Source organism: Echiichthys vipera (assembly GCF_963691815.1).
Source record: "Echiichthys vipera genome assembly, chromosome: 17".
NCBI lineage: Eukaryota > Metazoa > Chordata > Actinopteri > Perciformes > Trachinidae > Echiichthys > Echiichthys vipera.
In genome coordinates, this window is record NC_139842.1 from 4,643,807 (window position 1) to 4,659,332 (window position 15,526).

The following is a 15,526-nucleotide window of genomic DNA, read 5'->3' on the forward strand; positions in this document are numbered from 1 at the left end:
CTAACTCTAAGGCCCAACCTACTGAAATCACTTTGGTGTGGAGTGATCCCAGATGTATGAGTATAGCAAGGCGGAACGAAATTCATAGTCAGGTAAACTTCGTTATGCATGAAATAGAAAATGTAATAGTGGTCAATTTCTGAGAAAAAAAACAATAATACTCCCATATTGGAGCTCTGTCATTGTGATGTGTGATTTGTATCTTTGCATTAATAATGAGATGGTGAGATAACAGTGATATTCTGCAACTGTGGGTGTCTGGCTTTCGTCAGTGAAGAGAGTGTTAAAGGAGCCTGCAATGACAGGCTACATGATTGTAATGTAAAATGTGTTAAAATGGACTTTGAGTGGTAATGAAAGGAGGTGAGGAACTGCACAACTGCATACGTTCAGAGATAATTTAGGCATATGTTTTAACACCCTGCCAAACACCATAGAGGAAATAATCAACAGGGTACCGTGCTATAAGGGTTGTGTAATGTGAACTGAAATGTGCAAACACTGTGCAGTGCATCAGAGACTGGGTCTTACAACTTGGAAGAAATCAGGGAAAATTCTGCAAAAAAGCTTCAGATGCTGCTTCACAGTAAACTGCTTGAAGTGACTGCTGATGAAGAATACACACAACCTACACAGGCTTGATAGTAAGTATACTATTTTTTGTTATATCCTGTTGAAGAGAGAGTCACCCAGTCGTCAGACAGTATCAGAGGAACTCCTTTCCTACGGGCGTAGGTTAAGATTCAACCTTGGCGGACGCACATATGAAACAGAGTTTGTGGGTCCAGGAGGTTTTGTGGTTAATTTTGTGCATTGTGATGAATTCGCATGCACCATTTTGTGCCTTTACTGCATAAAATTTACGGTGGAAATGTCTTTGATGTCGTCAAAATCACAGTCCTCCTCTGCTACATTCATGTTTTGTTTTTGGTGAGCAGAAATGCACATGTTCTAAATACTTAAATGGACATGTCTCCTCCAAAATCTACACCTTTGCTGCTTCCTTCCCCCTCCTTTTCAACCCCTTGATTTCATCACTCTCTTTGTCCTTGTAAACAGTATCAACCTAGTGTCATACTGTTGGAAAACTGCCACACCCATTTATTACATATACTGTATATTAGCATACTGTCAGATCACAGCCTGAGCCTTTTAGCTTTTACTAACATAACTTAGAGATACATTTCATTTTTGTAGGGATCTTATTTACCCTTCTTACAATAACAGGAATAACTATTCCTATAATATAACTATAATATAACTAACTAATATAGAATGATGAAATGGAAAGTGAATTGTGGCCAAAAGAAAAATCTGGAGTTCAACAGTACGATAGTTACAATCTTACATTGAAAGCTTTTTGTTGGTGTTTGTCACTATATGTGCGTGTTTGTCTTTTACTGTTTTTTACCCTTTCAAATCTTGAAGAGTCACAGCAACAAAGAATGAGATTGGTATCTGACACTATTATGAAAAAGTGCCAAATGTTCATGTAGGCCTTGCAGGAAACTGCATCTGCATCTGCATCCAAATCATTAATGTGAGAAATTTGCAGATGTATTCTGTATTCTGTATTCTGCGTATAGCCATCAGTTGAAAAAAAAAACAGATGAAAGGGCAACAAACCTCAAATCACAACCAATAGGGCCACAGGACACAGAAGGAAACAGAAGGAAATGTGACTGTAAAAAATCAACACCAGAAACAAGAACCTCTGTTTCAGCTTTAAAACCAACAAATTCCTTTAATCTGAAGACATCAAACCAGGCAGTAAGAGCTGTTGGGGCATTTCTATGCGCCTACCGTTTTACCAAGACCATGTCACGTTTCCCAACTTCTGTCTCGTTTCTCCAGTCAGATACCACTCACGTGAATCTATAAGGCCCAGATGTGTTAACGTAAACCAGACAGCAACTTTTAGAGTCTTTTCAGGGTGACACACCAGCAGTTTTAGAAGCTCTGATGGATAAGAATTAGCCCTTTGAGTGGAGAGAAAGGGAAAGTGCATTATAGGATTTTGTACCTCCTTCGGTTTCGGCCTCCTACTCTCATGACGTTGGTTTGATTAGAGCTGCTGAATCAGGTATTTTTATGATGCTTCTCTGCAAATGATCTCATGGTATTTTCTTCCTCATGTAACAAGAGAACTCATTGGCCTGTAATTCAAGGAATAGTACCACGTTCCGGTCAAGTGCAAGTTTCCTGTACTTCCTGTTAAAGAGGAAGGCAAACAGCAGTCAAGATTTCTACAAAGCTTCAGAGCTATGATTCAGAGCCATATAACAAATCTTACCACTATCTTGACTGCAATACCTGCCAATATGAGTCACTACTACTAAGTGGTCTCTGCAGTGTACTCCTACTGTTCCGCTACATAAAGTCAATATTTGTTTGCATTTACCTGGGAAGGACATCCATTTACAGTTACATGATCACCCCAAGAGTACGCTGAGTACTGGTCTTGAGACATCTTTGAAGTCATCATGCCTGACAGAATGACCTCAAAAATGTCTCCTGTCCAGGAGGATGTATTTTGACACAGATAATTCACGTTTGGCCTCTGTTTCTGATTTTGAGATTGACACAGTGGTGCTTCTAAAGCATTTGACTTGATTGCTTTATTAAAGAAGGTGCAGGTGTTCAGGCTCATTATCAGGTTCTTCAAGAGTTAGGACTCGCTATCGATTAAAGGCCATATTAGAAATCTCCAAACCTACAAATATGTCACAGATAAAGACATTGTTTGGAAAAAATTATCATTTATTACTGACTGAAGCACCAGCTCCATCAGCATGCACTCACCTGGTCACAACACAGCATGTCATTAATATGAAACAAGTCAGCTTCAACACAAAGTTTGAGATGAGAGACACAAATTTTACGTTTTTGAAATATCTGGTCAGTTTATCAAAATAAATAAATAAATTTGTTTTAGGAGACATGACTGCCCCTGCGCGAGACATTTTTTTTTTAATCACCTGGCCAAGACAGCAGCGTTAAAAAAGTTACAGACTACTACAATAATCACAAGATTACATTAACTAGTCAAAATATTAAAATGCCAACGCACAGTGACAAGTACCGACCGTTTACAATCCCGCAGAGCGACCAATTTACTTAGAATCAAGCCTTTTTGCAGGTTATTCCAAGTGAGAGTAAGTAAGATTGTAAGTTGTTTATGCATAGCTGTGCTGCACATATCTGCTTTGTTTCTACCTCGTGAAGAGCAGATTTCTCATCATCTTACGGCAGCTTTAGTGTCATGATAGGATCGCAGCTGTCTGACACTAAAGCAATAATACATCATGATAACCTGAAATGATATTAGTAAGGATTAGGCATTATGAGAGATGTGCAGTCACTCCGGCAAATCAGAAACCACTCAACTCTAGTAGTAATTTCTGTGGCGTCACTGCATCACTGCAGCTGCTCCTGCTTTGTCTGCAGTTTAGTTCTCTCTGTTTCATCATCACACAATATAGAGACCTAATCTGAGGTTTTGTGTCCTGTTGATGACATGACATGAATTGGAAAAACATTTAGCAAAAGAGCTACATCCTATTTGGTGACATAGCCAATTCAATTTTGCTCTGGAAACTTTTATAGCTTCCACTAAACCTTTGGGGAAGGCTTGAATTCAGCTATAAACCCAACCCGTGTAGTAGAGAGTTTATGTTGAACTATAAAAAGAAACAAAACGTCCTTGTGTTAGTGCGAGGATGGAAGTATGGTTATCCAGATTATTGACTTTATGTCTGTGAAAGGCATATATTTTAAAATATGCAACGTGATCAGTGATGGAAGAAGTTATACAATCTGTTTCTTTTCTAGCTCTTCTTCCAGGCTGGGGTGTAATGAACTTGAAGCCAACCAGCCAGCCAGCCTTGACCAGACAGCAACCCGCATGGCTTCCCTGTTCTAGCATTGAATCTCCCGGGGAAAAGGAGGAAGGAGTAGGCACCATACTGGTCAGTACTTTAATGTGGACCACTCCTGGTGTCAGACATTTAAAGATAATTCCCCATCATTTGTTGTATACCAATTTTCAGCTAAAAGTGCCTGAAACAATGTTTGAATAGAAAGGTATTTACATAAGGCAAAAGCTTGGTAAAGGCAGGTCTGACATCTTTGGTACTGCTCGGTCAGCTCTCCACCTCTGGCAGTCAGAGCAAGCATGTTGCTGGTGTACATTCATGTCCTCGAGGTATCCGATATCTACTGTGCAACACTTGTTCAGCACCAGGGTGTTAGAGAGCTTTATTTGTGTCCTGAATTATGACATTGGTTACAATATGAGATGGATCCAGGACAGTGGGGTGAATAGCATCCAACTCTAGTTGACTTCTATGATGAAGCCTGCCTCCCACTGGATAAACAATGGTGCTGAATCATATTCTGGTACCAAGGGCAATAGTATGTTTGTGGAGAGCACAGGTTTTCCAGCAGAGAGTCGGCAATGTCCCCCTCAGCTGACGCGTACTCTTACACTGATGGACTGCCTTGCCTGTCAGCCACCCCATGATGCCTCAATACAGCAACTTCCATTGGCTCTTTAAAGCTGGTGTACTGCTTGGGGTCTTGTTTTGAGGAGTTTGTGGTTATGCTCGTAGCCACACAGAATGTGCTCTTCTTTGGCTCTGGAATGACAGAACCTCTAAGGCTGGTTTAGTGGCCCACTCATCTGACAGCTGCCATTACATGGGTGGTCCTTGGTGCCATCTGGTCTTTTCTGCCAGTTTCCCGTTAGTCGTGGTATTACCCCTAGAGAGTGGCAGGATGAAGGGCTTGTTGAAAACATTTAAAACCTCAACTTATTTTACAACTTTGCTCTGGCTGCTTTAATTAATCTCTTGAACAGGGGACACTCTGGTAGAAACAAATACCTTCAATAGGCATGATTCTGATTCAAGCCAACAAGTTAACATATTCAGAGAATCTATACACCAGGGTCTAGGTGTGATCCTAAAGGAAAGTACTTGCCATTCATAGTTGACTGGTTTAGCTGCCTTTTTTGGGTCAAACAACAAAAAACAGGGGGGCTGTTTGGGAAGTAGCCTCACTTTACGAAACATGCCTTTTATGTTAGATACAGCAACAGCAGTCTTCCTGAACCTTAGCAGGACAACCAGAAACTTAGCTCCCAAGGTTGGGCCAGGCACTAGCCGCGCATTCAAATTTTATTTTAGACATTTGCACATGAATTGAATAGAAAGCTTGTCAAAGATTGTTGGTTTTAACACAGTATGCTGCTACATCCCCCTGCCGAATTCTTTGCTTTTGCTGTGACAGCCTTCGTGGGTATGTGTAATTGGGGCATGTCATTGACATGCAGGAGTGGTATGACGCTGAATACCATCAATGTCTATACAAGCTGTCTTGGCCTACAGTAGCTCTATTGCCTCCTGGTCCTGTTTGGAATGGTGTGCAACCTTCTTGTAGGTAGTAAATCCATTTGCCACAATCGTTCCATGTTGGCTTACCAACAACTGGCATGGTTGGTGAGAGAGACCATGGTGTCTGAATAGGGAGCCTTTGAGTTTTTGAATCATGTGCAGGATATTCTCTAGTGAAAGTCTGTCAAATTCCTATGAGTCCTCCTTGGTAAAGTCAGGGATTGCTGGTTTACATTCTCAGTAAATCCTCTTGTAGGATGTCATGGCCAGGGGGTAACCATAATCACTGATCACACTGCAGTTATGAATAAATTACTCTTTTTGAATTGGTATTCCTTGTTTAAATGCTTCGTGTTGCATTGGGTATAATCCTGTGTAATAAGGAGGCTGCATAAGGACCTAGTGGCAGCACATGATATTCTGGATATCCACTACTCTTGGCTAAACAGATTTCCCAACCTGCGAAATTTATGAGCTAATAACTCAGCAGCTACATAATCTGCGACGGCCAGGGGTGAGAGAGGCCATTCCTCTTCTTCCTCAATTAAAGCTCTGTTGTGCAAGGAGGCTGCCAACACTGTGGTTTAATGTTAAGCTATGTTAAATTTGGTTTTATTTATAGTGTTACTCTGATTTACAGAGACCAATCAATTCCCGAATGAACAATTGCATTTGGTGCGACGTTGGTGAGGAAACAAAGTTTTTTAACACACAGAAACTTCGAACAGAACCTGGCTCTAGGTGAGTGGCCATAAATGTGGCTCATTGGCTGGCAGATCACTACTAGTCAGCTAGCTGTACAGGTGGAGCAGAAGGAAAGGTTGAGGAGTGGGACCTCACACTGAATATGATGTACAGCATTCTGTAACCTCCATAACTTCAGGTGATGTATATTCAGGAGGTCCCTCATGTGAAGGAGTATGTGTGCTACTACCGCAGGCTCTCCGGCGGTGATTTGCCTCAGTGAGGAGTCATCACTGACACTCCAACATTGATAGATTGACTGATATGTGAAGTGGGTAATCTCTACATCCTTTTCCATATTCCCATAGTCATTTCAGTTCTGCTGCTCAGCATATTCCATCTGTACTGGGGAAATGTCTAGGCAGATCTACTACTATCCCTTAAACCATGTGTGGCTGCCATTTATGGCTTGTTGCACATTGATACGATCCTCTCTAATGAACTTGTCTAGAAACATCTTCCACAACAACTACACTAATCCAGCTTCAAGGACCATTTGTGATAGTGCTTCATATATCTTAAGAGATATCACTACTTAAAGCTCTGTGGTGTATTGGTTAGAGTGTAGAAGACACTTGAAACTTTTCATGTACTTCACTAGAGGGCTATAGATGAAGATGCTATTGAGATCTGAGGGGTTGGGGTTTGAACCAGTGTGTAATATGGAGCTTGTTGTTGTTGGAGACAAAACAGGGGGAGCTCTAGAGTGTTATGGATTGAATCATGTTTTGTAGAGCAGTACATTCTCACATTAAGAAATGTACAATAAGACAGCAAATACATATTACAGTTACAGTGGGAGCGAATACCTTTTAAGTTCCAGATGAATTAACCTCCTACTGGCGCTGTCCTTTAAACCACATGTTGGCATCTAGCTGATCAAGTTACACATATTAAACCCAACTCATTCTATAAGAAAGCACACAATATTAGCATACTTACTGTACCTATTAATTCATAACCTCATATAAAGCTAGAAATAAACTTTTATCCAAACAAAATGAGCCAATATACCAATAAACCACTCAAACGAGCTTATTATTGTTGTTAATATTATTATCATTTTGATCATATCACAACCATAAGAGATCTATATGTGTGCATGTGTTTGTCTTTTTTTAAATCTCACACAAGGAGAAAAAATGTATCCAGTCATGATGAAACTTCTCAATGACAGTTTAATCCAAACAAACCTTTTTTTTCTAGTTTGGCTATGCTTTCATATAACCAAACGGTCTGAGTGTGATCATAATGTAGCAATTGGCTGTGTTTCTCTGAACAAATAAGCTTTCTACCAACTAAACAAAACATTGACCAAGCAATCAATCAATCAATCTCACAGACAGAGCTCAGTCCTGAAGAATTCAATCAACATTCAGCAAGAACACAACACTGATGCTTCACGAAACCCAGACGAGTGCTCTGCGTAGGCTGGGATTCTGTCAGAGGGGTTGTTTATTGACCACAAGTCAGAAAGGATCCGAGATGGAAGCAGAGGTCTTGTAGACCTCTGTTGCCATTCTTACTTTGTTTGTTTCAGACACCATCCACACTGACCCACCACTGTGCGGGTTTTACTTTTGGGTCATTTACTGTACTCACACAATATAATTATAAAATACAACCCCTAGACAAAGCATTTGCCTCAAGGGTCAGCTCAGCCAAACTACTAAAAAAAAAAAGTAGATATTGGATGCCATTGGATATTCATCCAATGCCTATCATAGTGAGATTAAATACAGATAGATACGTATGTGTTGCAATGTATATATGTATCATATAAACATTGTATAAATATAAATGGGTAGAATGATGAGGAATCCAAAACTATAACCATATAATAATATTGAATTTAAAAGTAAAAAAATATCAAACAATAGGTAAAAGAAAAATAATGGTTACAATTGTTTATGGGAATTGCAGCTCTTTGAAGGTAAATGAATCTTATAGCTCCGTTTCTTTCGTTCTTTTCCTTTTTTTGGGGGGGGGGGGGGGGGGGGTTACTAGCTATATCAGCAAAAATAATCTAGTAACTAGGATAATGATAAGGTCACCAATTAGCCTATAGTTCCATTATGGATGTGTGTATGACATAAAAACCTTAAATAATGTAAAAACATCAAACAATACATATGTGACTTTCTTATGTGCTGCGAGACATAAACATTGTGCGACCGGCACAACGTACAGAACTATCACCATGTTCGGCTCTTAATGTTATTAGTGAGATGATTCTGGATCATATTTGACAAGTACATTATATGATCATCCTATTATTCTGTCTTGCAATTCATTTACAATCATTGTTGTCTATGCTTCAGGGCCGTAATTACCTATTTAAGGGCGCACTCACACTGTCCTTCCGTCCCGGGCCAAAACCGTTTTTTCAGCTAAAGCCTATCGCGTTTGACCAGTGTGAGTGCACCCGCTCCGCGCATAACTGCGGACAGCGGGCCGCCCATGGCCCGTCTGAGAGAGGTGGGCTTTTGTAGAGCCGGTTTGCACATGTACGAGCACGAGCGTGCGCACGTGTGCGAGCACGGGCACGAGGCCTACGGCTGTTCTGACGTCATTTATGTGCGCCTGTTTGGACATAGAAAATAGAAGGAGGGACCATGCGCGGACATTTAACAACAACAACAATGGCGGCGAAAGGTTCACGTTGATGTGATGCGGAGGTGGAGTGTTTACTGCAGATTTTGGTCGGATGAAAATATTAAAAAACAGTTGACAAGACGCACAAAAACTCTGAGGTCTATGGAAAGATTTGTAAACAAAGCGACGCATCGCGATGACGTCAATCAATGCGTGTGACGTGTTACGGCGTGATGACGTATGGACAGCAAGAAGCATTTGCGCGAGGCCAAGGCAGTGTGAGTACAAACGGGCCTTGGGCGGGGGGGACAAGTACCCTAAAGCCCGGGGCGCGGTGCGGAAGGACAGTGTGAGTGCGCCCTTAGACTCAGTATACACAATGATACTAGAATGAATATAAAAATTAAATGCTTCTTCTACCTCTCTGTTCATCGACTCCACAGGAGTCACAGTGAGATTATCCAGTGAACTAAAGCATGCTATTTATATTTGTTCATATTTGAACAGCATTGATCCACATGATTACATGATGGAAAACTGTGGGTGGATGTAGGCTGTTGCTTTCTGAAGCCTTTAAGTTGATTTTTTTTTTTACCTCCATACCTCTTCTGCCACCATCTATCTCTTCTCTTTTTCTTTTGCCTGATTACGACAAAGTGAACTTGCCATGAGGAGCAGCATGTGTGGTCAATATGAGAAACGTATACAGAAATACATACTTTGGAACCAGATTATTTTCACTGTTTCAGCTCACCCAACGAAAAGCCTAATGTCACCGTTCCTTTTCATTATTATTATGTAACCTGTGCTTTGCCGTCTCAACAAAACTGTCTAGCCAAGACCTGAACAAGTGGTTATTTTCTTTGTAACATCAGTGCATTCACATTAAATGTAAAATGAATGTCCATTGGTGCCAAAACGAATGCACAATATAGAACATTAAATAGTCGATATAAATACATTAGTTCATACTTTCTGAATATTGGGGGTTACTTGTTTGTCTATGTGCACAGGCAGACTGACTGTAAAGCAAACATGATGTTAGAAAGCAAGCCCTGGATATGAAGATGTCTCTGAAAGGTGAACTATGTAACAGAAATACTGGTAATGAGGAGCATGATGATACTGAAGTGATGAGGCCCACAGTTCTCCTGCCTGGGCCGAGTCCAACCTGCAGACCATCTGACTCGCCGCTTGTAAGGTGTGCATCACATAATGTTACCTAATTTGATCATTCAGTGAATCCAAGATGGCAGCAAGTTAGTCCGCGTCAGTGCTAAGTGTTTAAGTGTTTTTACTAACAAGTCTTTTGTTTTTCTTCCTTTTAATTCGCTCTCTTTGTTTGTATTCATGCTGCTCTCTGTTTTTGCCAGGTCTTCCTTGAAGAAGATATTCTTTATCTCAGTGGGACACTACTGGTTAAATAAAGGTGAATTAAAAATACATTTAAAATGGCTACCTACTTCCTTTTCTTTAAACTTGAAGAATTCCTATTTTTGTGTTGGGCCCATTTATTTTCAATTGAAAATATATTTTGCGAGTGACTAGACCAAACCTTGATTAGGTATCTTCTAGTGGGTAGGGTTAGATTTCTCTTTGGAACCTTTCAACCGAAGAGTAATCATTTGTGGTCCCACAATGGAACACAAGAGTGAGAAACTTCTGAAACAAAGTGCAAAGCCTCTGACGACATCGACCATAAATCAATCCTCGACTGAAGAGTTCTGCTAGAGTTCTTCCATGCTCACATAAATCTGAGGTAGATTTAAAACCTGATGATAATGGAGATCTTAGAGGCCAGCGAACCATTTGGTCATCTGGTGCATCTTTTTCTCAGTAATTTGTCAGCTTCAAAGAGAACGCGATTCCTTGCTTGAGGTATTCTATTCTGTCCATAAAGATTACAAACCATAAATTGAAGATTGTCCAGCCAATCCAGAGTCCGTCCACTGAAATGTCAAGACTCCAATACATCATCAATCTGTTTAAGAGCAGAGCAGCTCCAGCTGAGTGATGTGTGCTGTGAGAACAATAAGCTTGAGCCCCCCTTCCCCACTGAGATCTCCAATGTCTTGCTCTACTTACTACTACTGGATTTTCTTTTTATGCTGTCATATAGTCCTTACATATTAATAGAAAGTAAACAGGATGCACTTAACTTAAATTGAGTCAAAAAATTAGAAAGAAAGAAAGAAGAATAAATTCTTATTCCTAAGTATCAAAGACTATGGAAAATACCTTCAGCAGTGAATCTCAACAACAGGTAACACGTTACACTTTTTGTGGGCGGCAGTAGTTCAGTCCATAGGTGACTTGGCTGGGAACCGGAGGGTCTCTTGTTTGAGTCCCTGTGTGGACCATGAATGGAGTGTGGACTCAGTTCACCCGGTCACTGGCAGCCCCCTCGCTCTAACATCTCTCCATTAGTTGCATGTATATAGGTCCTGTCTGTGCATGTGTTTGTATTTCGGGCCTGTGTGTGTGTAACATGAAAAAATAGAGTGAAAATTGAATTTCCCCATTGTGGGACAAATAAAGGAATTATTCTTCTTCTTCTTTAAACACATCCCAAAACAGAACCAAGTTAAACTGTTGGTCGACACCTCTGTATTTTAAGCCTGTGAATGTTCTCACTTGTCCAGCTCCTTTGGGATACCTCTGTGTTTGACGTCAGAGTACCTTTTTTGTACATTTTGTTCCTCTAGCCACTGCAAGAAGTTAGTCACCTTCTTGCCGTCAATATTCTTCAATATGTGTCTGGTCATGCTTTCCTTGATTTCCGGCTGCTTCCACCACTCTCCAAAGAGTGTGTCAGGCCCTCTGGATAATAAGCACAGGGAACACCTGATCTATGCACAACTCAACTCCAATTTGGAACAACTTATGGCAAGGAGATATGGCCAACGTCTTCTATGATCACATGGAACATTTAATATCTCAAAAATGATTTATATCACAGTATAGCAGGTTTTTCTTATAATTCAATAAATAAATAGTCTATATGAAATGACCCAACGTATTCTCATGAACAGGTTCGTAGGATATCATAAGAAAAGTCCTACACACTAATGTGTGGTAACGGTGAACCAAAGTTGATCGAGAGAAGGTGACAGACCAAAAGTGTACCGCGACGGTTGCTTTTGGTGTCCGGTTAAGGTTAGGCATGAAAACCACTTGGTTAGGATTAGGCGTGTCAGGGTTTAGTACGTCTGTGACTGTGACTTCACCCGGTTGAAAGTCCTGAGTTTTTGGGACCAGTCCCCAACCGGCCCCCTTAAGCGGAGATTTGCCGTCTTATATCACATCTCCTGCTTTACAATCAAAGTACTTTAAATACGTTGAATACAAACAAACTACAGTGCATTGCTTTGTTCAGTTACACAAATGCAGAATGCACACACAACAAATACGTGCACATTACTTTTAGTTGTTATGTGTACGAAAAAAGTATAGGAAGCCAAGGTAAAACCTTTTTCTGTATGCTCCAGTGTGAATTAAATACTTGACAAATAAAAAGTACTATTTAGTACTACTTTAGTGCAAAAATGAACATAACGTGCAAGGAACTTAAAGCGCCGTCTAAATGAAGTAAGTATTGCCAAAACACAGTTTGGTTATTGTTTTGATGATACGTGTCGTCTTATTGCCCAGCTTTAGTGCAACATATAGTTTCAGAGCTCACAGCATCAGTCCAGCCACACTGGTCGCCTTTTGAATCGACCAGTCTCTTAAAGGCGCTATGTCAAGTATGAGAAAAGAACCCTAATGATGTCATATGGATGTCATCGGGGTCATCTGAGTTTGGGCTTGGAAACTATATATTACACGAAAGCCTAAGTTACAAATGTGCAGGGATGGAGTTTGATAGATGTGGGCATTTACAGAGCATGATCTAACAATACACTTCTGAGTTGCAGAAGTGTATTGTTGCACACACAAACACACACACACACACACACACACACACACACACACACACACACCATTGGGTCAGTCATTACAAAGTAAAATTTGCAGCCAAACCCTGTTCAAATCCACAGGAAACCTACAGGAAATACCAAAGCACCTAAAAAAAATGGTAGATGATTTTGTTTTTTCCAGGCACAAAAATTGGCTACTTAAGGGGAAATAATGATCATGATCATTACCTATAATCCTTTACTTCTCGTGGAGCCCACAGGCACTAAAAACAGCTGACAGAGCGTGAGGGGTGGGACCACGGCAACCACAGCAAAACACAAATAAAACAAACATTCAAAAAAAAAAAAAAAGAAGAAATCCCACTGCTGCACAAATGAGAACGAAAGAGATTGCGTCACTGAGAGACGCTGACGTCATCCTGTTTTGTTAATAATACGCAGCTCGATGCGGCTGATCAGCTCCGTCTCCCCAAAGGCCCCGCCGTGCACACAAAGAGCTGGAACACCCAGCGCCATTCACCCACATCACCCCGGTCTCTCCGCAGTCTCCTCCGCCTCGTCTGAGCGGAGGAGAGTGCGGAGTGGATGCTGCTGCTGCTGCTGCTGCTGCTGCTGCTGCCATAACCCAGCACCCTCATCATCCATCACAAGCACACATGCTACACACACATTCTGCAGCCGTGAACGCATCCTCCTCGTCCGGCCTTTTTTCTTTTTCTTTCTCGCAGCATCCCTTACCTCTCAGATGAAAATTCACTCGGGCATTAATCCATGATCAGTTATCGCCGCCTCTCGATCACGTTTCTCCCAGCGTTGCGGCGCAGCGAGGGCGAAATAAATAATTATTAGGAGGCAGCCCTGCCCGTTATGTCCTATCGGGAGGCGAAAGATGCGCCTGCCGAGCCCATAGATACAAGCAGAGCGGCCAGGTCCAGAGAACGAATCGGTCTAACGCAGAGAGGACCGATACACAGCCTCCTCTGCGAAAAAAACACACAACAACTCTCAAATAGAAGCGAGAGATCCTCTCTGTTGTGTTTTCGATCGCCTAGTCCTCCTCCACAACAGAGTGGCCCTCTCTTTCTCGTAATGTCTCCTCCACGCACACGCACGCACGCAGAGCGGAGCAGCTCTGTCTCATTTAAAGAGATAGGATAGGGCAGCTGGAGCAGCGCTGTGCACAGAGCCACAGAGCCACAGAGCCACAGAGCCACTCTGTCTGCTTCTTATGTAACCTGAGCAGCAGCAGCTTCTGATTGTTCCGCAGCCCCGATGAACCACGGCTACCTGCTTTACCTGCGTGCTCATGTGCGACCGCGCGTGCACGTGTGTTTGTGTGTGTGTGTGTGTGTGTGTGCGTGCGCGTGTGTTCTCGTTTGTGTGTGTGGTGAGTGCACTCTTATTTTAGGGGTGAAATCATCTGTGTGTGATTTCTACAGAGGGCCCCTCATCTGAACACTGATAAGGCGGAGGGAGTCTGTAATGACTTCGTATAGGAAATATGAAACAACAGCAAAACAATAAACAGAATAGAATACAAACATTTACCAGCAGAAATAAATGAAAAAGACAATTTAGTAGGCCTAGGTTAGAACCTTTTAAAGGCTAAAGGTTAAAAGGTCAATTCAATATACAAGTATGCCTGTTTCTTGAAGTAGCCTACCTTTCATTTCATATAACAACAGATTAAGTTGGTCCCCATGTCCATGACAAAGGACTTCTTCATGCATCCTGTGAGGCCGGGAAAAGTCTGGTTGTTCATACTAATTGCGGTCAGAGCGGTGGATGTTTGCTCTCAACCAACAGAAATTCCGGGTCCTGAAGCTAGCCAATCATTGCAATGCGGTCTGTGTGACCTCTCCCGCATTGTTACAAAATCTTGAAGGTTAGGGACTCGGTGCTTAGATCCTCAGTGCACTGTTGCACTGGTGGAAATTATATCGGCGTCCACGCCGCGCCAACCGTGCTAATCACAAGAAGCAAGAAATCATAGACTGTATAAAAAATGCACGTAGCCTCTCCGCCGGGCCTTTTCTCTCAACTTGATCCGATCATATTCGCCTCTGGGAGCCACCATCTTGTCAGATTTTGACTCCTCCTCATTTCCTCTTACCAAAAACGGGCATTGATGTGATGTTGGGGGGAGGGAGATAAGTCCGTCTGGGTAAAGTTTACAGAATAAGCCACATTAGCTCACATTAGGCCCACTGCTCGGGAGCTAAGCTAACAGAACACGTTACTAGATAAATGGGAGTGGGAGTCCCGTGTCTCTAGAGAGACTACATTGGCTCCGGGAGTGAAGTGCAGGCAGCATTTATGCTATGATATGATCTATGATTTAAACTGATATTCAACACAGTACCATGCTCATAGATTGTAAAACCCCAACCCTCACGGCCCAAATCCTCCCGTTGCTCCAGATTAGCATCTAGCGTATGTGCCATAGATAGCAGGCTGTAGGCTACTGCAAGTCATGGTGCAAGTATGGCTATTTCATTAGCATAACAAAGCTAACGTTAACACGGTTTGTTTCTAAACCATCTGTTTGTACAGTTGATCGAAGAGCAAACCATCTTGTCACTTATGGTAATACCACCACACGAATGACTGCAGTCCAGGTCCAGATGACGGAGTTAGCATGCTAATCCTGACAACTAGCCTCTGGGGCGAAGTGAGTGCCAGAGGCTAACTGTCACTCAAGAGACTGCGTCCCTAATTATTAAGTTATTAACTTTAACTTCCAAAAAAATAAAAACTAGCCTGTTACAAAAATATTCATCCTCCTAAGTGTTGTCATAGAGATATGAGTTAAACATACAGACTTGTATGTTTTTTGTAAACAAGTCCTAAGTAGGTTTGATTATGCTGTGAAAA

The 15,526-nt window shown here is 41.6% G+C and overlaps 1 protein-coding gene across 1 annotated transcript in view; it reads right to left on the reverse strand.

Moving 5' to 3' along the window:
- fbxl16 (F-box and leucine-rich repeat protein 16) overlaps positions 1 to 13,511 on the reverse strand; it is a gene marked incomplete at its 3' end in the record, with an annotated part of 34,880 nt that extends 21,369 nt beyond the window's left edge. Inside the window, exon 1 of the mRNA XM_083931834.1 lies at positions 13,391 to 13,511. The remainder of the gene's footprint in view (positions 1 to 13,390) is intronic.
- Positions 13,512 to 15,526: the final 2,015 nt, after the last annotated feature.